At 45.5% G+C, this 27,484-nt stretch overlaps 1 long non-coding RNA gene across 1 annotated transcript; it reads left to right on the forward strand.

Annotated features, from left to right (window-relative positions):
* LOC146019520 (uncharacterized) lies at nt 1-25,867 on the forward strand. Its single transcript, XR_014450577.1, has 6 exons — nt 1-1,313; nt 1,944-2,039; nt 2,341-2,417; nt 2,739-2,849; nt 7,951-8,165; nt 25,824-25,867. It is a non-coding gene; the product is annotated as an uncharacterized LOC146019520 (long non-coding RNA).
* The last annotated feature ends 1,617 nt before the right edge of the window (nt 25,868-27,484 follow it).

Raw genomic sequence — 27,484 nt, forward strand, 5'->3', positions numbered from 1 at the left:
GCTGTCCCCACCACAGTAGCCTGTGCCAATGCATAATGCATGAGCAACACCTAACCATTCCAACTAAGGTAACATGACCCACCATACACCAATCTGCATAGCATACTTACCACTCTTTTCTCATTTGTAGGTCATTTACAACCGATGCCTGAACCTACGGATCCCATGCAAACTATGGACGACATGAGTGAAATCATCCTTGAGACGGTGCCATCGTTGGAACCTGCACAAAACCAAGCACACCCAGTCAATGAGGCCCCCTTTATGCAGTCACATAGGCAGCAGCCCCCAATCATTGCAGCCACCAACACCCCCACTAGTGCAGATGAGTTGGCGCAATCCATCCATCTTTTCAAGGGGAAACAACTAGCTTTTATGGAGGTGCAGTCCACCCAACTAGAAACCGTTAAGGGGTATGTGCGTAACATAGCTCTGCAAATGAGACGAATTTCTCAAAGTGTGCGGGCTAATGTAGGGACACAAATTCGTCTTGTCTCCACATTAGACACACGCTTATCAGAAATTGGCCAAGCCATTCTGGGCCAAACTACTAATTTTAGAACACTAAATGCCAATATGGTTGAACAGACCCAAGCTATTAATGGCCAAACAACTGCGTTGATGTCCCTACAAACGCAACTCAGCCTCAGTGCAACTAGTTTGTTAAGTCAGCACCAAACCACATCTACCCAAAGTAGTAGTGTGTCCTCCACACCCATGAGTGTGTCCCCCACTACTCCCCCACGGCGTAGTGTCCGTACTAGGGGTGGTGGTACCACTAGTGGTAAGGGTGCTAATACCCGGGCGGTATTCAAAAATGAATAATGTTGTTTGCATTTACATGTGTATCATGTTCTTTCTTTTTTTCCTTCACTCATGCAGTGAATGTTCCTGCAAATTTTTTATATGGTATGGCCTATGGCTAAATTTTTCAGCAAGTAAAAATTATTTGCATCCAGCAAACTTTTCCCTTAGTGGCCAAAAATGAACAGTACAGTATACAGTAGGATTCCCTTAGTGGCCAAAAATGAATCCAGTTTTGATTAAAATTAATGAGCAGTAGTTGCTGTAACCGCCCCCACCGCCAATGACTTTCAGAATGTTACTGCTCTAATGGTGAAGAATCCCATTCTTACACTAATTCAGTACGGAAGTTCTTTTCCTCCGGCCTCACTACAGTACTCTACTGTACGGTACAGTCTCTTTATTCTGTCTTTTTTTTACATTTGCAGCATCCGAAAGCCTCCACCCCAGCCAGGAGGAGCTGGCCGCCTCCACCCCCACCGACCTGGAGACGGGACCCAGTGCGGTTGGTAAGTATTGTACAGTGTAACACCAGGGCTCCCACCACGTGTACCGGAAAGTACTGTACGTGTACTGTAGGTCCACCCTGTAACATACAGTAGTACCCTACCTGTACTGTTTTGCATTAATTCAGGCTGAAAAAAAGATGTTAGTCCATCAAGTTCAACCAACTGAACTGTACGGGACAGTACAGTATCTACATTAACTTGTAACTCAGTAGTTACAAGTTACTGTAGATACTGTCCACTACAGTTCAGTTGGTTGACTTGAGTAAAACATACAGTATCTACCTGTACAGTACAGTATACAGTAGGATTCCCTTAGTGGTCAAAAATGAATCCAGTTTTGATTAAAATTAATGAGCAGTAGTTGCTGTAACCGCCCCCACCACCAATGACTTTCAGAATGTTACTGCTCTAATGGTGAAGAATCCCATTCTTACACTAATTCAGTACGGAAGTTCTTTTCCTCCAGCCTAAGTACAGTAGATGGCCGTGTGTCCCAAATACTGTATACAGTAGGCATGTTAGTGAACAAAGGCCTGTTACAGTATTTGTACCGTATAACAACTGGGGTCCAACCATTTACTCTACTGTACAGTACAGTACTGTATGTTTATTTTGTCTTTTTATTTAAAGTTACAACATCTGAAAGTGTCCCCACCACCCAGATCACCCTCCGCCACCGACGCCGCAGAAACAGCGCACCCTCTCCCTCCGGCCCATCAACAGCTGGTAGGTACTGTACTGTCCAGTACTCCTGATTTCATCTGGGACAGAGACGGCAGGGGTGATTTTGTACATAGACAACGGGGACACTGACAGGAAACAGGTGCCACACAGTCTGTATGACCTAACCTCTCCTGCCAGCGCAGCGACCGTGACACATCCGGATGCAGCGGCCAGAATACATTTACTGTAGGTGACCAGAATTGTGGTGCAACTGTCACGGTTACACTACTGAATATGTGTTCTGGATACTGTACAGTACAGTACTGTATGTTTCAAACTAACCTTTTTCTGTTCTTTTCCGCAGTTCCACCCACCCAGATGACCCTCCGCCACCGCCGCCGCAGGACCAGCGTACCATCCCCCCCAGGCCATTGGCAGCTGGTAAGTACTGTACAGTACTCTGATTTCATCTGGGACAGAGACCGCAGGGGTGATGCATAGACAATAGGGACACTGACAGGAAACAGGGACTGCTGTACAGGGTTTATACTATCCATACAACTTCCCCTCTCCTCCCAGCACGACGGCCGTGACACATCCAGATGCTGAGGCCAGAATAGATTTTGTTTACCATAATTGTGGTGCAACTGTCAGTTACTGTACAGTACACATTACTGAACATGTGTCCTGGATACTGTACAGTACAATAAAGTACTGTACTTTGCAAACTAACCTACAGTTTTTTCCTTTGCTTTTTCACAGATGACCGTGAAAGGCTGCGGCCCCTGTGGCCCATATTTCACAGGATGGTTCGGATGGTCTGCAGAGCTGTGGCGGACAGCCAAACTCCCCCAGAGAACCCAGTGTCTAGAGGTAAATCATACTGCACTGTTTCTCTTCACCATGCTGGAAAGGGATATACAGTACAGTAGGAGTCATTATTTCAAATGACTTACTGTAAAGGCAGGAAAGCAATAGTACAGTAGCAAAGCAATGATGAAGGCTAGTCAGATGCTTGGTTGCATAGGGAGAGGAATCAGTAGCAGAAAAAAAGAAGAGGGAACAGAGAAGGGAAAGGGGGGACATGATAGAAATCTTTAAATATACTGTATCAAGGGTTTGAACATACTGTAGTAAGGAGGGAAATTTTCTTCAAACGAAAAGAAGTTATAGAACACGAGGACATGCACTGAAACTGGAGGGAGGTACTGTAGGTACTGGTGAAATGTTAGAAAGAATTACTTCACAATTACTTCACAGAAAGGGTAGTGGATAAGTGGAATAGCGTCCCATCAGTGGTGGTAGAGGCTAAGACAGTAGAACAATTTAAACATGCTTGGGATAGGCATATGAATATCCTTACAAAGAAATAAGGATTAAAAATGACCTGAAGGACAAATAAGGGGCAGACTAGATGGGGCAAATGGTTCTTATCTGCCGTCAAATTCTACTACAGTACAGTATATGTTTCTACAGTTATTTATCTTAAAGTAGGGTTTTAGTTACTGTATCGTAATACTACAGTATCCCTTTCCCCCCCCCCCCCCCCCCACAGAAAACTTCCGGAGGACGATGTTCAACATGGAGGTAGTGCTCCACCAACTGGTGGACCAGTTATTTAGGGGCGCCTTCCACCAGCTTTAGTTTTTGTTTTGTTTTGTTTTTTTAAGATACAGTAAAGTTAAAAACGTTCAATACTGTAGTTTTGGCTCTTTCTTTATTGACAGAAGATGATATGGGATACAATCAGTGGGGAAAGGGAAACGAGGTACTGTACTGTAGAGTACCAAACAATACAAAAGATACTGTAAAGATACTGTACAAACAAACACACAGACATCAATTTTTAATTTATTTTTATTATTTTTTTAAGGGGGGGGTGCAGGGTGGTCAATTACAGTACAATTTTATTGACAGCGGAGGGATGAAAAGGGACACAGTCCAACCAGTGGGGAAAAGGTAACAAGATATAGTACAGCACAGAACAATAAAAACAATGGTAACATCACACACTACTTTAATTTTTTTGCTTTTTATATATTTTTTTTTTAGGAACAGCAGCACACACACACACACGGAAAACACACGGAAGAGAAATACTGTAGGGTGGGGTGGGGTGAGGTGGGGGGGGGGTTGTATTTTTTTTATCCTTTTTTGAGGGGGGGTACAGTAGTTTGGAACACTGACAGATCGGTGAAGGAAAATAGCAGATGCTGGATGCACAACTGCAACTGGAAAGAAACACTTTTATTGACAGCACATGGATGACAAGGGATACAGACCAATCAGTGGGGAAAAAGGTAACAACGACACAGAACAATAAAAACAATGTTAACACAACTTTTTTTGGCTTTTTTATTTTTGGATTTTTTTTTTTTTTTTTATTGACAGCACATGGGTGACAAGGGATACAGTTCAATCAGTGGGGAAAAAGGTTACAACGTGGGGAAAACACACAACTTTTTTTGTCTTTTTTTTTGCTTATTGTTTTTTATTTTTGCTTTTTGTAATTTTTTTAAAAAAATTGTTTGGGGTGGGGTGTAGGAACAGCAGCACTCGCATGGAAAACGGACCGGTGAAGATAAAAACATCACACACAACTTTTTTTTATAATTTTTGTTTTTGTATTTTTTTAATATTATTTTTATTTTTATTATGTTTTGTTTTACAGTAGATTTATTTTTGAAGGAACAATGACACATACACGGAAAATAGATGGGTAAAAGTACAGTAAATACAATACCGTATGAAAGTGAAAGTGCTGCGAACCACCCCTGCTTCATCACCGAGTTGTGCACAAGGGAGGACAAACTCTTGGCAATGGTGGTAACCGTGTTGTGACATGATTGAGACGGACCCATGGTGTTCTCCTCTTCATTCGTAGTAATCCATTGATGGTATTGATTATGGGGGGTCTATGGTGCTTCTCAAGTGTAATCCGTTTACCACATCTGCTCATGATGTCTTTTCTTAAATTCTTTGGCAGTGCAAATTTCCCATACTTGCCACAATAGTTCACACGGTTTGGCCATGTCAAATAGAGGTCATGTGGCACATGCTCTTGGAAAAGAAGTTGTGCATATCTGTGCAGTTGGTCCTTTGCCTTTCCATAAAGCAGTTTGTCAGTTGCAACCGTGATGTCACACAGGGGAATATTCGGCAGAACAGGACCATAAACTTCCTCGGAGTCCGGCTCTGCAGGGGTGCTGCACTGAATGGGTGCTCGAAGAAGCTGCAAAGTCACTTCACCAAAGTTCACCACTGGTTGTGCTGTAGAAGGCAGTTCTTCGTGTCTATTCAAGACCATTGTGGTGTCCACTTCACTGGGTGCATTCACTTCGCCGCCAGCATCCACTGCGAAGAGTGCACCCAGTTCGCCGAATGTATCCACTTTGCCCGGTCCATCCAATCCGCCGAGTGCATCTAGTTCGCCAAATGAATCCACTTCGCCCAGTCCATCCAATTCGCAGAGTGCATCCACTCTGCCAGGTCCATCCTCAATTAGACACATCTGTACAGCTACTTTATGTGTTTGTGGTCTTGTTTTTTTCAATGTGTCGACGATCATGTCTTTCACTGCTCCAATGATGCGGTCGTTCACTGATGTTGTGATGGTGTGAGTCACTGATACGATGATGTCACTGATTCGATCATTCACTGATGTCATGATGGTATTACTTACTGATTTGATGATGTCATCTTTCACAGATTCAATGAGGACGTCCTTCATTGATTCAACGGTGTTCTTCAAGGCATCTTTTAGCACAGCATTTTCTATCTCCAGCCGATGTACCTTTTCTTGAAGGTCCTGTGCTCCATGGTCATCTTGCAGGTTGTCTGTCATTGACAGACAACCTGCAAGATGACCATGGAGCACAGGACCTTCAAGAAAAGGTTGCTCTTTTGCTCCTGAAAGATTGCCAAAATCAAGCTTTCTTCTTGGTGAAGAATGTCCTTGTTCACCTGGGATAAAAACAAAATCCAAAACCACAAACTCCTCATTTGGATCATTACTTACCGCGTGTACCAGGGTTTGATCCATGCTGAGCGCTGGTACGTGTATATCTTCAGCCAACACAGTCTCCTTGTGTGATGGGCCAGCTTCGATATCTGCAATAGAGAAAGCCACATTGTTAACGTCACTCAATGCACCAACAATCATCCCAGACAAAACAGCATTCTTTGCCTTGGCATTTTTCCTTTGCTTTACTGCTACTGGAACGTTCTCTTTTTGGGCAGCAGTCTTCTTCGCCTTTTTGGGTGCATACTGGGGAGCCATTGCAGCCATTGCCAATTGTCTCTTGGTGGGATGTGCACTGCGTTTGCACTTGATACGTTCATTGTTGTTTGTCTACAAAAAAAATAATTAAAACTTAAATTGTGTTACAGTATACAGTAAAGCAGGTTAAGCACAATACTGTACATTATGGTCCAAATACAGTAACATCTAATCATGTGCACAATAGTTTAAAATTTCATGTCCATTTTATTCATTTTAAAATAACGTAAGATCAATGTAATAAAAAAATGCCACAGCACAGTATGTTAATCAGTTTTGCTAAATGAGAAGCTCCTGCGTCTCATTAGCTGGAGCGTCTCAAGCTCCGGGAAGTAAGGGGGCGGCGTGCTATAAAGGCGGACGCTGGGATTTACAAAATGGCCGCCAGCGCTGAGGCGCCTCATGGCAGCCACAGTCCACGGAGCACAATAACAAACTAGGGCACAGCTACAGGAAGCAGATACGATCATGGCTGCTCCTGCATCTCATTAGCTCCTGCGTCTCATTAGCAAGAGTGTCTCAGGCTCCGGGGAGGAGGGGGCATGCTGTACGGGCAAGCGTCGCTCTATACCGCTCGAGGCAGTTTTGCTCAGACGCTGGGATTTACAAAATGGCCGCCAGCGCCGAGGCGCCTCGTGGCAGCCACGGTCCATGGAGCAAAGTAACAAACTAGGGCACAGCTACGGGAAGCAGATACGACCATGGCTGCTCCTGCGTCTCATTAGCTAGAGCGTCTCAGGCTCCGGGGAGGAGGGGGCGTGCTGTACGGGCAAGCGTCGCTCGATACCGCTTGAGGCAGTTTTGCTCGGACGCTGGGATTTACAAAATGGCCGCCAGCGCCGAGGCAAACTTTTGTAAATCCCAGCTTCCGAGCAAAACTGCCTCAGTTATCGAGCGACGCTTGCCCGTACAGCACGCCCCCTCCTCCCCAGAGCCTGAAACGCTCTAGCTAATGAGATGCAGGAGCTGCCATGATCGTATCTGCTTCCCTTAGCTGTGCCCTAGTTTGTTACTTTGCTCCGTGGACCGTGGCTGCCACGAGGCGCCTCGGCGCTGGCGGCCATTTTGTAAATCCCAGCGTCCGAGCAAAACTGCCTCGAGAGGTATCGAGCGACGCTTGCCCGTACAGCACGCCCCCTCCTCCCCGGAGCCTGAGACACTCTTGCTAATGAGAAGCAGGAGCTAATAAGATGCAGGAGCAGCCATGATTGTATCTGCTTACCGTAGCTGTGCCCTAGTTTGTTACTTTGCTCCGTGGACCGTGGCTGCCACAAGGCGCCGAGGCGCCGGTGGCCATTTTGTAAATCCCAGCGTCCGAGCAAAACTGCCTCGAGAGGTATCGAGCGACGCTTGCCCATACAGCACGCCCCCTCCTCCCCGGAGCCTGAGACGCTCTAGCTAATGAGACGCAGGAGCAGCCATGATCGTTTCTGCTCCCCGTAGCTTTGCCCTAGTTTGTTACTTTGCTCCGTGGGCCGTGGCTGCCATAGCTAGTGAGACGCATGAGTAGATGTATAGTATTAGTGACTGAGTGCTGTACAGTACATCTTTGTCATTTATTACTATTATCGTTGTTTGGGGGGGATAAAGATTACATTTTTATTAAAGTTTAAAGTAATGTAGTAATTTTTATTGAGAAAAAGTCCATGTCTTCTAAAGCTGTATTTCTAAATGTTCTGTATTCTCTTCATACAGGAACGTGTATAGTACATCTGTACAAAATGCCAGTTAAAATCAATAAAAACTATGAGCAAAATAATTGCAAACATGAAAAAAGACAATAAAACTATGAAAGAGATCCAGGCTTGGCTGAAGGAAAGTGGGATTGTAGTCAATTTACAAACAGTGCGCTATCATGCTTTCGAGAGAACAACGGCCAGAAAGGAAATATTTGCTCCAAAGTGCTCTTGGTAAGATCAGTACTGTGCAGTAAATTATTGTATTGTTTGTTAAACTGGTATAAACTATGGTAGTATTAACCTTTGCTGTAATAATAAATACTGTATACTGTATAGTGAAAGCCATGAAACATTTCAGTCATTGCCTTGTTCATTAATTCTTATTTACTGTGTGCAGGGCCGGCGCTACCCAGTCAGCAGCTCCTGCAAAGCAGGGAGGCGCCATGCTGAAAAGGCGCTGTCTCCCTCCCTGCTCTGCTAAAGCTGCCTCGGCTCTCACTGTCACTGCCTCCTGCACGCCGCCCGCAGCACCTGTCTGACAGCGGGAGGCAGTATGGAGAGGCTGAGCAGCTCCCTGCACCGCACACACACTGTCCTCCTCCTGCCCCCTCTTCCTCAAGGACACTTGCTCTGAGGCATGTAGCGCTGACTGTGAATGCCTGGATGACATGTCATGTCCGGATCCGCCCCCTACCCATTGCTCCCTGCTGTCAATCAAATGACAAACAGCCAGCAGCGCCGCCTCCCCTTCCTCAGTGTGCTGTGCCAGTGCCGCTGCCAGTCCTCAACACTCCGCCCCCTCTTCTTCCATCTCCTCCTTCTTTCCCCTCCTTTCCCCCTCAGTCACGAGTGCTGCACATACTTTTTGTACTGCTTTCGGATCGCATCGCACACATATTGCATGCATACCATGCGCTGCGATGCGATCTAGCCCATAACGTATGCGATTTTCGCAGCGTGTATGGGTACCTTTAGTGCCTGCAACATTTTGCGGACACAGCACTGAGATGGTGTATGCATACATGTACATGCACCCGAGATCCTCCATAGGATTGCATGTTGCATACACTCTCACAATCGGGCTGAAGCTTGTTGCAATGGCAATGTGAAAGGGCGCAAAATGTATGGTTTGCAGGAGGGCGCCGGACACCCTAGCACCGGCCCTGACTGTGTGCACTGTAGGAGAGCTGAAAAAATTGTGGAGAAATTAACTCGTGACAATGATGAAATGACTGCTTGACAAATCAAACACATCTTCAAAACAGAGTATGACTTTGACATATCACTCACCAGCATTCGAAAAATGCATCGGAATATGGGATGGAACTATAGAGCTACAAGGTAAGACTACTGTATACAGTATAAAGCAGTAATGCGCACCTTTTCACAATAACCCCTTCAGTGGTGGGTTTTGCTGGGGCAGGACAAACCTACCAGGGCAGCGGCGGCAGAGCTTGCCACCGCTGTCACTCATAGTGACGTCGGCGGCAGGATCAGGGATGTTCGCCTGAGCGCTTCCGAGTCCCCCCGAGCCGCGCCGACCATACCCGAGCCTGCCGCCGACGTCACTGTGAGTGACAACAGCAGGCCCGGGGGGGTTTGACTGGAGGTGCAGTGCCAGTGGTGCACACAAGGACACCACTGGCGCACACCTACTGTATAGTGGCATGCCCCGAGATTTTCCGGGACAGCCCGCTGCGGCAGCACAGCTGAGGCAGGAAAATCTCCAGGCATACCACTCAAGTGGTTAATAACCATACTTTACAAAGTGCTGGACTGCATATAATGATGTCCAGTATACAGTACTGTATTTAATTACCTGTATAATTTTGTGCTGTTGACAAGATAACGCCCATGATTAGAGATGTTAACAAAGAGAAGAGAGTGGAACAGGCACGTCGTTGGATTGAGAGCGGTGAAACATTTCCGGATGTCATTTTCACCGATGAATCCTCAGTAGCACTCGAGAGGTTCTCACGAATGTCATTCCGTAAGAAGAGCCATATCTCATTAAAGCAGGCATGTCTAACGTTGGCCCTCCAGATGTTTTGAAACTACACATTCCAGCATGCTTTGCAATAGTTTTAGCATTCTCTAATAGCAAAACTGTGGCAAAGCATGCTGGGATGTGTAGTTTCAAAACATCTGGAGGGCCAACGTTGGACATGTCTGCATTAAAGCCACGTCCAAAGCATCCATTGAAGATCCACATATGGGAGGCATATCACGATTAAGAGCTGGCCCCTTGTTAATGTTCGAAGGTATAGTACAGTACTACTGTCTATATGATGCTGTGTCTGTGTTTGTAAGAAATATTGTACACTACAATAATTAAAATTTAATTAGGTGATTATTAATAAACAATACTGTATTTTGTTATGTCTCTAGGGATCATGGATAAACATTTTTTTCAAGAAAGAATAGTAGAGGGATGTATGGTGCCATTTGTGCAAAAATATTACCCATCGCATCACAGACTATTCCAGGACAATGATCCCAAACACTCTGCCTCCGCAAAATTCATGGAAGAGAAAGGCATCAATTGGGAATGCACACCACCAGAGTGAGTATTGCTTTAATATTGTACTGTACTTTAATGGTTTTGTAAGTTTGTATTTTCAAAGGGTTTTCTGCTCTATAAGAAACATTACTGAAATACTTTATCATACTGTTTACTTTAGATCCCCGGACATGAATCCAATTGAAATGGTATGGGCTCAAATGAAGTACTACATCAGGAACACTGCGAAGCCAACAACAAAACAGCAGCTGATGGATGGGATCCGTAAATTTTGTAAAGTGCTGACACCGGAGATCTGTAATAATTGCATAAATCATCTGTATAAAGTATTGTCTGTTGTAGTCGAAAGAAATGGACAATCCTCTGGTATGTAGTATTAAAATAGTATAGAAGTACAGTATTAAAAATACAAAAACATTGATTCTGTGCAATGTAACCAGTCTGTTTTCTGTGTGTGTCTCGCTGAACCCCCACCCCAAAAAATAATAATAAAAAAAAAAGTTGTGTGTGTGTGATGTTACCTTTTGTTTATTATTCTGTCCTGTACCTTGCTACTGTACTGTACCTTGTCCCCTCTGATTGTACTGTATGCCATATTATCCATCTGTTGTCAATGAAAGTGTTTTTCGAGTGGATAAAAAGTACTAAAATGTTGATGAAGCCAGTCTGTTTTATGTGTGTGTCTTGCTGAACCTCCACCCCAAACAAATTAAAAGAAAAAGTGTGTGTGATTTTAACTTTTTTTTTCTATTCTGTACTGTACCTTGCTACCTTTTCCCCACTGATTGTACTGTATCATCCATCTGCTGTCAATAAAAGTGTTTACTACAGTATGTTTGCAGTAGCATACAATAAGTTACTGTTAAAGAAAATGACAATGATACATTGGAGTGAGAATACATTTTTAAAATACTAATAATAAAACATTAACATATATACAGTACACTAACACAAAAAAATGAAATTAAATAAAATGAACTAAAATATTAAAAATAAAATCAATAAACTGGTGCACGAGCACCCTCAGTAGTTCCACCGCCCTCAGCCTTTGAGCCCTCTGTTGATGTTCTGTGGGGGAAAGTAAAATGTTATTGTTACTATAAGTACTGTACAGTACAACACAAATACAGTTATTGTTATTATTACTCTAAAACCTTTGAATCACTGACATACTGTACTGTGACTGTACCTCTATAATTTGGGCCCCTGTGAGCCTGGTTCTGGCCTGCCTTGCTGATGGCGATGGTGGGTGGGTGCAAACAGTGGCAGTTCGGGCCTTGGGCCCCCATGGACGATTGGCACTGTAGTGGGTGAAAAAATGAGCATTAGAATAGAGTACTGTGCATTATAATTTGTGACCTAGTGCACTGTACTGTAAATGGACAATGGTGCCACAAGGAAGGAGTGTGGTCCTGTACAATACACAAAGCACAATCATTTACTGTGCACAGTACACCACATGTAGTGCCCTTCTTCATATTACAGTAAGTCATACAGTTTTACACCTTATACACATAATGTGCACAGTTGCTGGCTTATCTACTGTACATCTGCCTCTGTCAATCCAGCAACTCTCTGTCCATGTCCATTAGAAGCTCCATTCCCTGTGTCCCTCCATCAGCTTCCCCACCTCTGAGTCCCTCCAGCCCCCTCTCACTTGTCTGTAGCATGTACAGAACCTGTTCCACTTAGTGGCCCTTCCTTCTTCACTTCGACGGCGGTGGTGGTGGTGGTACTGTATGACATCATATAAAGCATGCCATGCCAGAAGAAGAAGCTGCTGGGACAGGCTTTTCTGTTGGAATTACTGTTCAGGACTGTGGCAGAGGTGGAACTTAGTTCCCCCTACCATCAGAGGTGGTGGAAACCAGTTGCACCCCATTCCCCCACACTTTTACCCTTGGTTACAGTACAGTACTACAGTAATTCTTACCACTTTCATCCTCCTCCTCATCTTCCTCCAACTCCATGACCACTTCTTCCTCCTCCTCCACCTCCATCTCAATGATGTCTGAGTGGAGAAAAAAAGGAATATACTGTAGTATAAAAAACATTATTTGCCTACAGACTGACCACCCTCGTATGGTCTACATCTCCGTAGAAGAAGGCCCTAATGCTGTAGGTTGAAATGCCTACACACCATCTCCAAGCGGGCACCACCCACCTACGGTACAACCAGCCAAGGCCGAAAGGCTGCGTGACACCCACTGCAGAGCCCCCCAAAGTGAATGCCTACACCAAATGGTATCGTCAGGTCCTCCAGAACCACCTGCACTTCCACCCTCTTCAGCAACCAACCCCCACCTCCGCATCCCACAAAGCACCCCCTCCACCGGACAGAGGCATCTGGCTGCCCTTAGCAGAGTAGGTCCAGACTAGCGAGAAGCAACAGTCAGACAAGGTGTACTGGCCACCCCCCCCACCACACACCCAATAACAACAGGACTGCACTGTACTGTGGTTTAACCCATTGTTTGTGCAGTAGCAGAGATCCTGTGAGATGTCTCACTTCTCTCGTAATGGTTGGCAATAACATTTCACAGTTAACCAACCCCCACCTCCGCATCCCAAAAAGCACCCCCTCCACCGTCTCTTTAAACTGGCATCTACTGTACTCACAGAACAAAGGACAGGCAATGGTGCAAAGGACTGCATTGTACAGTATAATTTACTGTATGCAAGATCGTGTATTGTTTTATTAAATACTGTAAACCTTGCTTAGCAATGTACACCGCATTGTTGATCGCTATTCACACACAACCCCAATTGTTCATAGTGTATGTACTGTACCACTGTACTTACTGACTGGCGCCGCCTCCACCTGCTTCTCCCCCTCTTCCTCCTCCACCACCTCATCTCCCTGGGTGGAGGTGTGCCTTATTGATGCTGCAAATGTAAAAAAAAACACTGTAAACATACTGTACAGTAAATTGCCTACTACTGTACAACTCCATAGAAGAAGGCCCTAATGCTGTAGATTGAAATGCCTACACACCATCTCCAAGCGGGCACCAGCCACCTACTGTACAACCAGCCAAGGCCCAAATGCTGCGTGACACCCACCGCAGAGCCTCCCAAAGTGAATGCCTAAACCAAATGGCATCGTCAGGTCCTCCAGAACCACCTGCACTTCCACCCTCTTCAGCAACCAACCCCCACCTCCGCATCCCAAAAAGCACCCCCTCCACCGTCTCTTTAAACTGGCATCTACTGTACTCACAGAACAAAGGACAGGCAATGAAATGGAAAAAAAAGTATGTTTATGATCTTACTGTACATTATCTCTCTCCCTCTCTCCCATCCCCTTCCCCTGCCAACATGTGTCTCTCTCCCCCCCTGAAATCCTTGTGACCATTCAGTACTAACGCTATTCTTTTTTCTTCTCTCCCCATACCCACCATGCCACTGTACCATGAGCAAAATCATGCGTGTTTGGGCCAGAGAACAAAGGACAGGCAATGAAATGGAAAAAAAGTACGTTTATGATCTTACTGTACACTATCTCATCCCCTTCCCCTGCCAACATGTGTCCTCCCCCCCCCCCTGAAATCCTTGTGACCATTCAGTAATAACGCTATTATTTTTTCTTCTCTCCCTATACCCACCATGCCACTGTACCATAAGCAAAATCAAGCGTGTTTGGGCCAGAGAACAAAGGACAGGCAATGAAATGGAAAAAAAGTAAGTTTATGATCTTACTGTACATTATCTCTCTCCCTCTCTCCCATCCCCTTCCCCTGCCAACATGTGTCTCTCCCCCCCCCTGAAATCCTTGTGACCATTCAGTACTAACGCTATTTTTTCTTCTCTCCCTATACCCACCATGCCACTGTACCATGAGCAAAATCAAGCGTGTTTGGGCCAGAGAACAAAGGACAGGCAATGAAATGGAAAAAAAGTACGTTTATGATCTTACTGTACATTATCTCTCTCCCTCTCTTCCATCCCCTTCCTCTGCCAACATGTGTCTCTCCCCCCCCCCCCCCTGAAATCCTTGTGACCATTCAGTACTAACGCTATTATTTTTTCTTCTCTCCCCATACCACTCTACCATGAGCAAAATCAAGCGTGTTTGGCCCATAGAACAAAGGACAGCCACTGCCTTGTAAAAAGCTTTGTTGTGACCAACAGTACTTTAAATTATTGTACCTAAAATATGACTTTGTCCTGTTTAAATTAATGTACTGTGTTTAAAAAAAAAAATTTTTTATTACTGTATATTTTAAGTCCCCACACATGATTCTAATTGTATGGTACGGTGTAAAGAAGTTTTTGAAAGATGTACTGCACTGACACCTGCCCAGTATACTGTACTGTAATAATTACAAACTGCAAACCATCTTTAATTAAATGTACTGACAGTAATGATTTTTATAAAAATTTTAATCAACTAAACAAACAAAAATAAAAATTAATTAAATTAATCGCATCAGCAAATCAAATATCTGGTTGATCACCACTCTTCTTAATTCATCTGTGAAAATAAAGAAACAAACAATGTACAGTTTAGAACAGAAATGCAGGTTGAATACTGTACAGTAAGCATTATTATTACTACAGTATACTGTACTTTACCTCTATCCATGGGTGGTGGATTTGGAGGAGGGGCGGAGGCTGCTGCGGCTCTGGCAGGCGGGAATGCAGTTTAAAAAGGAAGGAGGCTGCGGCTCCCGCAGGCATCTGATAAGAAGAGTGCTTAGTGCTTCCCGAAAGTATGTGCAGTGCGCCCCCCAAGCAATGAGCTTGAAACTTCCAATGTCAATGAGCATTTAACCACCCCCTTCTCAGGTAGCATGAAACCCCTGGTAAAAAGCATGTTACCCCTGGGAATGAGCAGTTCACCCCACCCCCTGGCAATTAGCATTTCACATCCCCTTGCAACGAGCATGAGACACCTGGAAAGGAGCTTGTAGACCAGGGCAATAAGATGTAATCCCTGGCATCGAGCAAGAAATCCCTGGCATCAAGCATGTAACATCTAGCAACTAGCATGTACTGTAGGTACTGTAAGCCGCAGTTGTGTGGCATAATATGTAATGGCCATTACAGTGTGTGGCATAATGTGTGTCAAATAATGTGTAATGGGCATTATAGTGTATAGCATTCTGTGGAATGTCCATTACTGTGTGTGGCATTATGTGTGATGGGCATCATGGTGTGTGGCATAATGTGTAATGGGCATCAGGGTGTGTGGCATAATGTGTAATGGGCATCACGGTGTGAGGCATAATGTTGAATGGGCATCACGGTCTGAGGCATAATGTCTGTATCTGTGTGACATGTAATGTCTGTGTGACATGTAATAGGCATTACGATGTGACATCAGAGTGTGAGGCGTACCATGTAATGGGCATCACAGTGAGGTGCAATGGGCATTACGGTGTGTGGCATAACGTGTAATGGGCATTATGGCATGTGGTATACTACAGTATGTATTGGCTGTGACATGTAATCTGCATTACGGTGTAATTTTTTGACGTGCACCTTTGGAACGCACAGTTTCTATTATCCCTGTTTTACAAATATTTGTCAAGCCCTGGCATAATGTGTAATGGGCAGTATGGTGTGTAGCATTATGTAGAATGGGCATTACTGTGTGTAGCATTACAGTATGTGTGATGGCCATTATGGTGTGTGGCATTATGTGTAATTGGCATTATGTTGGGTAGCATTATGTAGAATGGGCATTACTGTGAGTGGCATTATGTGGAATGGACATTACTGTGCATGGCATTATGTGGAATTGGCATTACTGTGTGTGTAATTATCTCTAATGGGCATTAAAGTGTGTGGCATGTTGTGTAATGATAGGTGGTGATGGACATGTCCAGTTATTGATATGCCCCTGGAATGGTGCACCCCCTAATAAAATGGGCTACGCACACCTACTGTATGTACAGGAATGCTTACTTTCTTCCTGGCGGATGGATGCACAGGGGCTTGTGTACTAGAATGGGTACAGGGGACGAGGAGGGGTGGCCAGCCAATGAGGTCTGGTCAGGTCTGGCCCTGTAAAAAATAATAAAGCACATTGGCCCCTGTACAATACAGTATTGTACAATGCACAGTACTGTACACGCATGATTGCCCATCCGCCAGTGCAGGGGATGTGGTGGTTACCGGCACTGTGTGAGAGTCGCTCGCTAGGTTGCCTGACTAGGCAGTGCTGCCGCGGGGACACTACGCTAACTGCGCTAGGCTGCCGTTGGCCGCCGCTGACAGCGGCGGTCAACGGCACGCCAAGAAAAGATACAAGTTCGAAAGAAAAAAAAAACACAAATACTGTACAGTACAATAAAGAAATGACAGGACTTACTCTCAGACAGAGCGGCGGCGCTTGATGAGGGGGGGGGGGGGGTGCTGAATCAGCCTGCAAGGGCAGGGTGTCCTGGTCTTCCTCTAGGCTTGGCACTGTGGGGAAATGATAAAATGTGCTGTTAAAATAAAGTTATTATTCTTACTGTAAATGGGGAGGAGGGGGTGTTAAAAAAAAAAAGCCGTGGACTGTTTTGCATAAAGTGCTGCGTCCGCCACACTTGATAAAATTGACTCCACGTCAACGTGGATAGTGGGGGTATGAACAGGTCGGGAGGACACTTACTGTGTCCGCTTGCAGCCTCCGACACACTTCCGGCTGCCACAATTTGAGGGGACCGTATGGGGCATACCCTTTCCATCCTCCTCTGAAGTCTTGTGTAAAAATAATTACATTACAGTATACTGTACTGTAGTGTCCTTTGAAACATTAGTTCACACACACTACTGTGATCACTGAGTTTATGGTAGAGTATACAGTATTACACTACAATAGATAAACAATGTCTAGGTCAAAAGGTCGTGCATCAGACGTATTTGCGCACCGCACCCCTCCACCCCCACCTTCTTTGTGCACGAGACACAGAGCTGCCGGGGACACTACGGTAATTGCACAGGGCTCCCGCGGGAACACTATGCTGACTGCGCTAGGCTGCCGTTGGCCGATGCTGACAGCGTCGCCCAACGGCATGGCAAAAAACTACACTAGTTCAAACACATAAACACAAAACACAATTAAGAAATGACAGGACTTACTGCTTAGCATCGTGGCGATGCTTGAGGGGGGGCCTGCAGCATCCCGGCAGGGAAGGGTCCCCTGTTCTTCAAGCGGAGGCACTGTGGGCAAATGACAAAAATGTACTCTTATTACTGTAAATGGGGCGGGGGTGGGTTTACAAAAAGGCGTAGACTGGACGCTGACAGCGTCGGCCAATGGCACGCCAACAAAAGATACATGTTCGAAAGAAAAAAAACACACAAATACAGTACAATAAAGAAATGACAAGACTTACTCTCAGACGGAGCGGCGGCGCTTGAGGTGGTGGGTGGGGCGGCTGTAGCGGCCTGCAAGCCTTCAAGGGGAGGCACTGTGGGAAAATGAGAAAAATTAGAAAATGTGCTGGTTAAATAAAGTTACTGTATTCTTATTACTGTAAATGGGGCGGGGGTGGGTTTACAAAAAGGAGTAGACTGGATTTTATAAAGTGCTGTGCCCGCCATACTTTATCAAATCCACTCCGCTCCAAAGTGGATAGGACACATAATGTACCGCTGCACTTGCCCCGCTTACGGCTGCCCTGGATAGTGGTTGTTTCAAATGGAGGCATTTGCCAGTACAGTACAGGATTTAGTACTGCCACTGGCAAGTGCCTCCTTTGTAGTGCATCAGAGGCATTGGCGCAACGCTCCACCCCCACCCCCTGAAATGGACACTACGCTGACTACGCAGGGCTGCCGCGGGGACACTACGCTGACTGCGCTAGGCTGCCGTTGGTCGACGCTGACAGCGTCGGCCAACGGCACGCCAACAAAAGATACAAGTTTGAAAGAAAAAAAACACACAAATACAGTACAATAAAGAAAGGACAGGACTTACTCTCAGACTGAGCGGCGGCACTTGAGGTGGTGGGTGGGGCGGCTGTATCGGCCTGCAAGACTTCAAGCGGAGGCACTGTGAGAAAATGCCAAAAATGAGAAAATGTGCTGTTTACTGTAAATAAAGTTACTGTACTCTTATTACTGTAAATGGGGCGGGGTGGGTTTACAAAAAGGCGTGGACTGGATTTTATAAAGTGCTGCGCCCGCCATACTTTATAAAATCCACTCTGCTCCAAAGTGGATAGGACACATAATGTACCGCTGCGCTTGCCCCGCTTACGGCTGCCCTGGATAGTGGTTGTTTCAAATGGAGGCATTTGCCAGTACAGTACAGGATTTAGTACTGCCACTGGCAAGTGCCTCCTTTGTTGTGCATCAGAGGCATTGGCGCAACGCTTCACCCCCACCCCCCTGAAATGGACACTACGCTGACTATGCAGGGCTGCCGCAGGGACACTACGCTGACTGCGCTAGGCTGCCGTTGGTCGACGCTGACAGCGGCTGCCAACGGCACGCCAACAAAAGATACAAGTTCGAAAGAAAAAAAACACAAATACTGTACAGTACAATAAAGAAATGACAAGACTTACTCTCAGACGGAGCGGCGGCGCTTGATGGGGGGGGTGCTGAATCAGCCTGCAAGGGCAGAGTGCCCTGGTCTTCCTCTAGGCTTGGCACTATGGGGAAATTATAAAATGTACTGTTAAAATAAAGTTATTATTCTTACTGTAAATGGGGAAGAGGGGGTGTTAAAAAAAAAAGCCGTGGACTGTTTTCCATAAAGTGCTGCGTCCGCCACACTTGATAAAATTGACTCCACGTCAACGTGGATAGTGGGGGTATGAACAGGTCAGGAGGACACTTACTGTGTCCGCTTGCAGCCTCCGACACTTCCGGCTGCTACAATTTGAGGGGACAGTATGGGGCGTACCCTTTCCATCCTCCTCTGAAGTCCTGTGTAAAAATAATTACATTACAGTATACTGTACTATAGTGTCCTTTGAAACATTAGTTCACACACACTACTGTGATCACTGAGGTTATGGTACAGTATTACACTACAATAGATAAACAATGTCTAGGTCAAAAGGTTGTGCATCAGACGTATTTGCACACCGCACCCCTCCACCCCCACCTTCTTTGTGCACGAGATGCAGAGCTGCCTGGCGGGGACACTACGGTAATTGCACAGGGCTCCCGCGGGAACACTATGCTGACTGCGCTAGGCTGCCGTTGGCCGATGCTGACAGCGTCGCCCAACGGCACGGCAAAAAACTACACTAGTTCAAACACACAAACACAAAACACAATTAAGAAATGACAGGACTTACTGCTTAGCATCGTGGCGATGCTTGAGGGGGGGCCTGCAGCATCCCGGCAGGGAAGGGTCCCCTGTTCTTCAAGCGGAGGCACTGTGGGCAAATGACAAAAATGTACTCTTATTACTGTAAATGGGGCGGGGGTGGGTTTACAAAAAGGCGTAGACTGGACGCTGACAGCGTCGGCCAACGGCACGCCAACAAGTTCGAAAGAAAAAAAAAACCACAAATACAGTACAATAAAGAAATGACAGGAATTACTCTCAGACGGAGTGGCGGCGCTTGAGGTGGTGGGTGGGGCGGCTGTAGCGGCCTGCAAGCCTTCAAGCGGAGGCACTGTGGGAAAATGAGAAAAATTAGAAAATGTGATGGTTAAATAAAGTTACTGTATTCTTATTACTGTAAATGGGGCGGGGGTGGGTTTACAAAAAGGCGTGGACTGGATTTTATAAAGTGCTGCGCCCGCCATACTTTAAAAAATCCACTCCGCTCCAAAGTGGATAGGACACATAATGTACCGCTGCGCTTGCCCCGCTTACGACTGCCCTGGATAGTGGTTGTTTCAAATGGAGGCATTTGCCAGTACAGTACAGGATTTAGTACTACCACTGGCAAGTGCCTACTTTGTAGTGCATCAGAGCCATTGGCATAACGCTCCACCCCCACCCCCCCTGAAATGGACACTACGCTGACTACGCAGGGCTGCCGCGGGGACACTACGCTGACTGCGCTAAGCTGCCGTTGGTCGACGCTGACAGCGGCGGCCAACGGCACGCCAACAAAAGATACAAGTTCGAAAAAAAAAAAACACAAATACAGTACAATAAAGAAATGGCAGGACTTACTCTCAGACGGAGCGGCGGCGCTTGAGGTGGTGGGTGGGGCTGCTGTATCGGCCTGCAAGACTTCAAGCGGAGGCACTGTGGGAAAATGTCAATAATGAGAAAATGTTCTGTTTACTGTAAAAAAAAGTTACTGTACTCTTATTACTGTAAATGGGGCGGGGGTGGGTTTACAAAAAGGCGTGGACTGGATTTTATAAAGTGCTGCGCCCGCCATACTTTATAAAATCCACTCCGCTCCAAAGTGGATAGGACACATAATGTACCGCTGCACTTGCCCCGCTTACGGCTGCCCTGGATAGTGGTTGTTTCAAATGGAGGCATTTGCCAGTACAGTACAGGATTTAGTACTGCCACTGGCAAGTGCCTCCTTTGTTGTGCATCAGAGTGCATCAGAGGGTGGGGGCTCCACCCCCACCCCCCCTGAAATGGACACTACGCTGACTACGCAGGGCTGCCGCGGGACACTACGCTGACTGCGCTAGGCTGCCGTTGGTCGACGCTGACAACGTCGGCCAACGGCACGCCAACAAAAGATACAAGTTCGAAAGAAAAAAAAACACAAATACAGTACAATAAAGAAATGACAGGACTTACTCTCAGACAGAGCGGCGGCGCTTGAGGTGGTGGGTGGGGCGGCTGTAGCGGCCTGCAAGCCTTGAAGCGGAGGCACTGTGAGAAAATGACAAAAATGAGAAAATGTGCTGTTTACTGTAAGTAAAGTTACTGTACTCTTATTACTGTAAATGGGGCGGGGGTGGGTTTACAAAAAGGCGTGGACTGGATTTTATAAAGTGCTGCGCCTGCCATACTGTTTATATATATATACTTTATAAAATCGACTCCGCTCCAAAGTGGATACGACACATACCGCTTGCCACGCTTCCACTTGATGGAGACAGTGGACGTGCCCTTTCCCTCCTCCTCCTCTGAAGTCCTGTGTAAAAACAACATTTACAGTATACTGTAGTGTCCTTTCAAACATTAGTGCATGGGGTCGACACCACTAGTTCGACAGAAAGCAAGGTTGACATGGGTTTAGGTCGACTTTGGTCAAGGTCGACATTTCATTTGGTCAACGCAAGCAATAGGGCTACAGTCAAAATGTCATCATGGGTTTTGTCACTGTTTTTTGATGCATGGCGGTTCCCCTTCCCTGTATGCTGCGCGGTGGGGGGGAGTGGGGGGGTTGAGGAGCCTACACGAGACCGCCAAGGAAGAGCAGCACTGCCATGCACACAGGCCAGCGTTTCACTGGACTGGGTGTTTGGCTCTGCCCCACCCGTCTACATGGCCACAGTTTGAAGTGCACCGCATCCCCTGGCATTGGTAACGATGCTTCGCTTGGCAAAGTATTTTATTATCCAACCATGCCCTAGTGGATGTTAGGGCATGAAATACAGTTTCGCCTGTCAGCACATGTCGGATCCAAAAAAACACTGGAAAACACCATGTCGACCTTTTGAATGTTGACATAATGCTTGTGTCGATCTAATCACATGTCCACCTTGACCCATGTTGACCTAAACACATGTAGACCTTGCTGTCTGTTGACCTAGGGGTGTCGACACAATGCTTGTCAACCTACAGTAGTTGGTGTAGGTACTGTAGGTACAGGATCAGTACACAATCTAAATACAGTATACTGTACAGTAGAGTTCAATGTAAAGTACCTAACAGGAGTAGTGTACAGTACTTACTTGCGACGGAACGGCGCAGGGCCTCCAGCTCCGCAGGCTGCCTTGTCACTAGGTCGATCCATTTTCTTTGGAGCGACCAAAAGTTGCGCAGCCGGCAGTATCTGCGCAGGATTAGCCTGCAAGCATCTCTATAAGCATTACTCTTCTCATGGTTAGTGCTCAGAGGCTGGTCCCGGCAGCTAACCAAAATCATCAGCTCGCCGTAGCTGTAACGCAGCCTCTGAGCAGAATCCATTTTGGAAGTGAACACTCCCCAGCGCATGACACCCAAGCGCATGACACCAAATGCAGTACACATGGCAGTCAGTAGGCTAAAGTAATCAATCCAGCAGACATACTGTACAGTACAGATACTGTACCTGTACTGTACTTTACAGTACTGACTGCAGATTATAAATGTCATGTATTCATAATGTCATTAATAATTGTATTATTGCAAAAATATGTTGTACAGTATGTTGTCTGATTTAACTCGGCTTCAGTATAGACAGTAGCACTTGCGAATATTATCCCATCTTTGCGAATTTGATCCCAACGCCAGGCCTGCGTTTATTATCCCAGCTCTGAGAATATTAGCCCAGTATGAGTCACGGATATTATCCCATAACGCACTACAGTATGTAGGGACAAAGCACTATACTGTACAGTAGTACAGTACTATACAGTATATTCGATATTGCTACAGTAGTTCTTCATTAAGGCTACACTCAATAAACCACAGGAATACTGTAATCCCTCCTACCCCCCACAGTATTATTCCGTTGACTACAATACCGTATTTACAATAGTACAATTACTGTATTTAGGGACAAAATCCCAATACTGCAATGTCAATACTGTAGTTGTTTCACAGCATTCTGCATACTGTATACTATATGGTAATTTTCCAGACTCAGTATTGTGACCAAAAGTTAAACCGCTGGGGGAGTTGTTTTCGTAGACACAAAATCACAATAGTGATCAAAATCACAATAGAACCACAAAACAGTGGTTCTCGTCTGAAAAGGTGGCGTGGCGTATGCAAATGAGGGCGCGGCTTATGCTAATTAGCCGCGACCTCATTTTCATACGAGAATAGACGCTGTGCGCATGCGCACAGCGTCTATTCTACTACATTGGGGGGTCTCCCAACTGCCACCCCCCCACAGCGGGACAATGCCTGCCGCGGGTGGGACGTCGGGACAGGACCCGAAAATCGGGACTGTCCCGACGGAATCGTGACAGTTGGGAGGTATGGGTTCTGCATACTAATTAATGAGTGATCGTGGGGGAAGGTACAGTAAAGAAATCTGCAGTAACTTTTCAAACTCTGTAGATTGCGAACAATGCCATGTCATCTACAGCACATCAGCATACTGTACCATTCCATTGGATGTTGTGAATGACTTTCTTAACTTTATTGAAATTGTGTCTTCATACCGTACAGTACAGTATATGGGAGGCCTCATATTAATTAACTTAATTTAATATACTGTGCGTTGCAGCTGCTAATATTCCTGCGATTAATACTGTATACCGGATTTAGGGGGTTATTCTAATCCACTCTTTCTGACAAAATCCTTCTTAGACGGACAAAACCATGTGCACTGCAGGGGGGGCAGATGTAACATGTGCAGAGAGAATTAGATTTGGGTGAGTTATTTTGTTTCTGTGCAGGGTAAATACTGACTGTTTTATTTATACACTGCAATATAGATCTCACTTTGAAGTAAAACCCCACCCAAATCTAATTATCTCTGCACAAGTAACTTCTGCCCCACCTGCAGTGCACATGGTTTTGCCCATCTAAGAAGGATTTTGTCAGAAAGAGTGGATTAGAATAAGGCCCTTAGTACTCAATATACGTATTTTGTCTTGCGAAAATATCCGTATTAAGTAGAGGGTTTCCGTAATTAGTACACACTAATGTAGGAACAAAAACTTGAATGATGCAACTTGCTGTGTTTGACATGTGACCTGTGTCGACATGTGACATGCGTGGAAGGCGGCCACTATTACAGTATACTGTAGGCAACATGGCACACAGGAGAAGGAACTTCTCCGATGCGGAGCTCGTGATCTTGGTGCGGCATGTTGACACCAGGCATATAGGAGCGCAAAGGTGGAGATTGAGGAAGTCCTGCACAGGGATAGGAGTATCCTCTCTTTGCAGAAGAGGTGGAGTGACTTGCTTCGACGCCAACCAGATAAACTGGCCAAATTGAGGGCTAAGCTGAGCAGAGGTACTGTACATGACATTTACAAAATTAAAGTACAGTAGTACTGTAGTACAGTATTTACTGTTATTATAGCGGGTATGGATAATTGGATAGACACAAACTACTGTAGGTCGACACGTAGGAAGGTTGACATGGTTTTAGGTCGAGATGGGACATGGTTGCGCGGTGGTAGGTACATTTCGTTGTCTGTGTTGATACGACACTTGTCGACACGCAGTATTTGAAAAAATAATTACTTTTCAACTGTAGACCTTACCCATGTCGACATAATGATCCTGTTGACCTACACCCATGTCGACCTAGACACATGTACACCTTGACACATGTCGACCTAAACACACATCCACCTTGCTGACTGTGGACCTAGTGGTGTCAACCCAATGCTTGACGACCTACAGTTGTTGGTGTACACCTAACAACCCACACCCACTGCCAGTCAGTCAACCTGCACCCCAAATTTTTTACTCTGTCGCCCTTTTCACTGTTGTCTCTTTGACCGTCGACCTTTTGACCTACTTGACCTACAGTACAACCCCCCCCCCCCACCACCGCGCAGCCAGGGCCGGCGCTACCCACTCAGCAGCTCCTGCAAAGCAGGGAGGCGCCATGCTGAAAAGGCGCTGTCTTCCTGCCTGCTCTGCAAAAGCTGACTCAGCCCTCACTGTCACTGCCACCTGCACGCCTGTCTGACAGCGGGCGGCAGTATGGAGAGGCTGAGCAGCTCCCTGCACCGCGCACACACTGTCCTCCTCGTGCGACCTGCCCCCTCTTCCTCACAGACACTTGCGCTGAGGCATGTAGCGCTGTCTGTGAATGCCTGGATGACATGTCGGGGGAAATTTACTAAAGGAAATTTGTAAAAAATACAGTAGGTGTATGTGTATCCAGAAATAACTTATTTTTGACATTTACTATCCCGAAAATACAGCAATTCGTATTCGTATTGATAGTACATCAATATGATTATGAATACGAATTGCCGTATACATGTACTGTACATGCACCCGAGATCCTCCATACAGTAGGATCGCATGTTGCATACACTCCCACAATCGGGCTGCAGCTTGTTGCAATGGCAATGTGAAAGGGCGCAAAATGTATGGTTTGCAAGAGGGCGCAGGACACCCTAGCACCGGCCCTGCACGAAGCATACAGGGAAGGGGAACCGCCATGCATCAAAAAACAGTGACAAAAAACATGATGACATTTTGACTGTAGCCCTATTGCTTGTGTTGACCAAATGAAATGTCGACCTTGACCAAAGTCGACCTAAACCCATGTTGACCTTGCTTTCTGTCGACCTAGTGTTGACGACTCAATGTACTAATGTTTGAAAGGACACTACAGTATACTGTAAATGTTGTTTTTACACAGGACTTCAGAGAAGGAGGAGGGAAAGGGCACGTCCACTGTCGCCATCAAGTGGAAGCGTCGCAAGCGGTATGTGTCCTATCCACTTTGGTGCGGAGTCGATTTTATAAGGTACAGTATGGCGGCCGCAGCACTTTATAAAATCCAGTCCACGCCTTTTTGTAAACCCACCCCTGCCCCATTTGAAACAACCACTATCCAGGGCAGCCGTAAGCGGGGCAAACGCAGCGGTACATTATGTGTCCTATCCACTTTGGAGCGGAGTGGATTTTTTAAAGTATGGCGGGCGCAGCACTTTATAAAATCCAGTCCACGCCTTTTTGTAAACCCACCCCCGCCCCATTTACAGTAATAAGAATACAGTAACTTTATTTAAACAGCACATTTTCTAATTTTTCTCATTTTCCCACAGTGCCTCCGCTTGAAGGCTTGCAGGCCGCTACAGCCGCCCCACCCCCCTCAACAAGCGCAGCCGCCGCCCAGTCTGAGAGTAAGTCCTGCCATTTCTTTATTGTGTTTGTGTGTGTTTTTTTTTTTAGAACTTGTGTCTTTTCTTGCCGTGCCGTTGGCCGAGGATGAGGGGACGCAATGCACTTTTCTAGTGTCCATGTTGACTGTGTAGGCATTCAGGCAACAATAGTGAAAAACTCAATGGTGACCTTTTGAATGTTGACCATACCCATGTCGACCTAATGATTTTGTTTTCCTAATGACCATGTCTCCCTAACCCATGTTGACCTTCAGTCATGTCGACCTTCATGCATGTCAACATTCAGTGGTCGACCTAATGCTTGTAGACCTAATGTCTGTCTTTCCTATGACCCATCTTTGTTTGCTACTGTATTTGTGAAATCTGAAAGTTTTCTTCAAATTTGATGATGATTCGTCTTTTCAAAGCTGCATACTGGGCAGACAGATAATGGGATTAAGGCTCACTATACACCTTGACTGCATTGTCTAAAAAGGACATTTACATTTGAATCTTGTATCTGTCAAAGGAAAAATAACATTTATTGTAGCCTCCCCACTCCAGGTAACTCATTAGCATTTCTATCTGTTAAAGCTCTGTACCACCAACCCCCACTAATGTATTGTAGTTTATCTGATGTTTGTGAGAAACTGAAATATTTCTTCAATGTTGATGAAGATCTACAGTAGTTTCTCAAAGCTGGATAAATACAGTATACTGTATGTGCAAATACATATGAAAATAAAAAGTTACTAATTAAATTGCTAAAAACTCTACAGTATTAGGGTACAGTCCTGTGAGGAGACGCAGTGCACCGATACTGTGCTGCCCATGTCGACATTCTGTCAACAAAAACAAAACATGTTGGTTAACTGTCAACCTAATGCTTGTGTTGCACATGATTCCTAAGACATACTGTACAGTAAGGATGCATTTATAAAATCACATAATACAGTATATTATAATTTATCTGTATTATCCAGACACAGTAATAACATTTATCATATAAAATGTGCTGCAATTTCATACATACAGTACTGTACAGTACACAATAATGAAACGTGTATATAATTAATATAGTATACTGTACTGTATGTAATGAACCATGTGCATGTCAACCTTTTGACTGTTGACCTCCCCATTGTCGACTACATGATTGTGTCAACCTTCCAACCATGTCAACCTTAAGCATGTT

Source organism: Crinia signifera, chromosome 7 (genome assembly GCF_055691185.1).
Source record: "Crinia signifera chromosome 7, ASM5569118v1, whole genome shotgun sequence".
NCBI classification, from domain to species: Eukaryota; Metazoa; Chordata; class Amphibia; order Anura; family Myobatrachidae; genus Crinia; species Crinia signifera.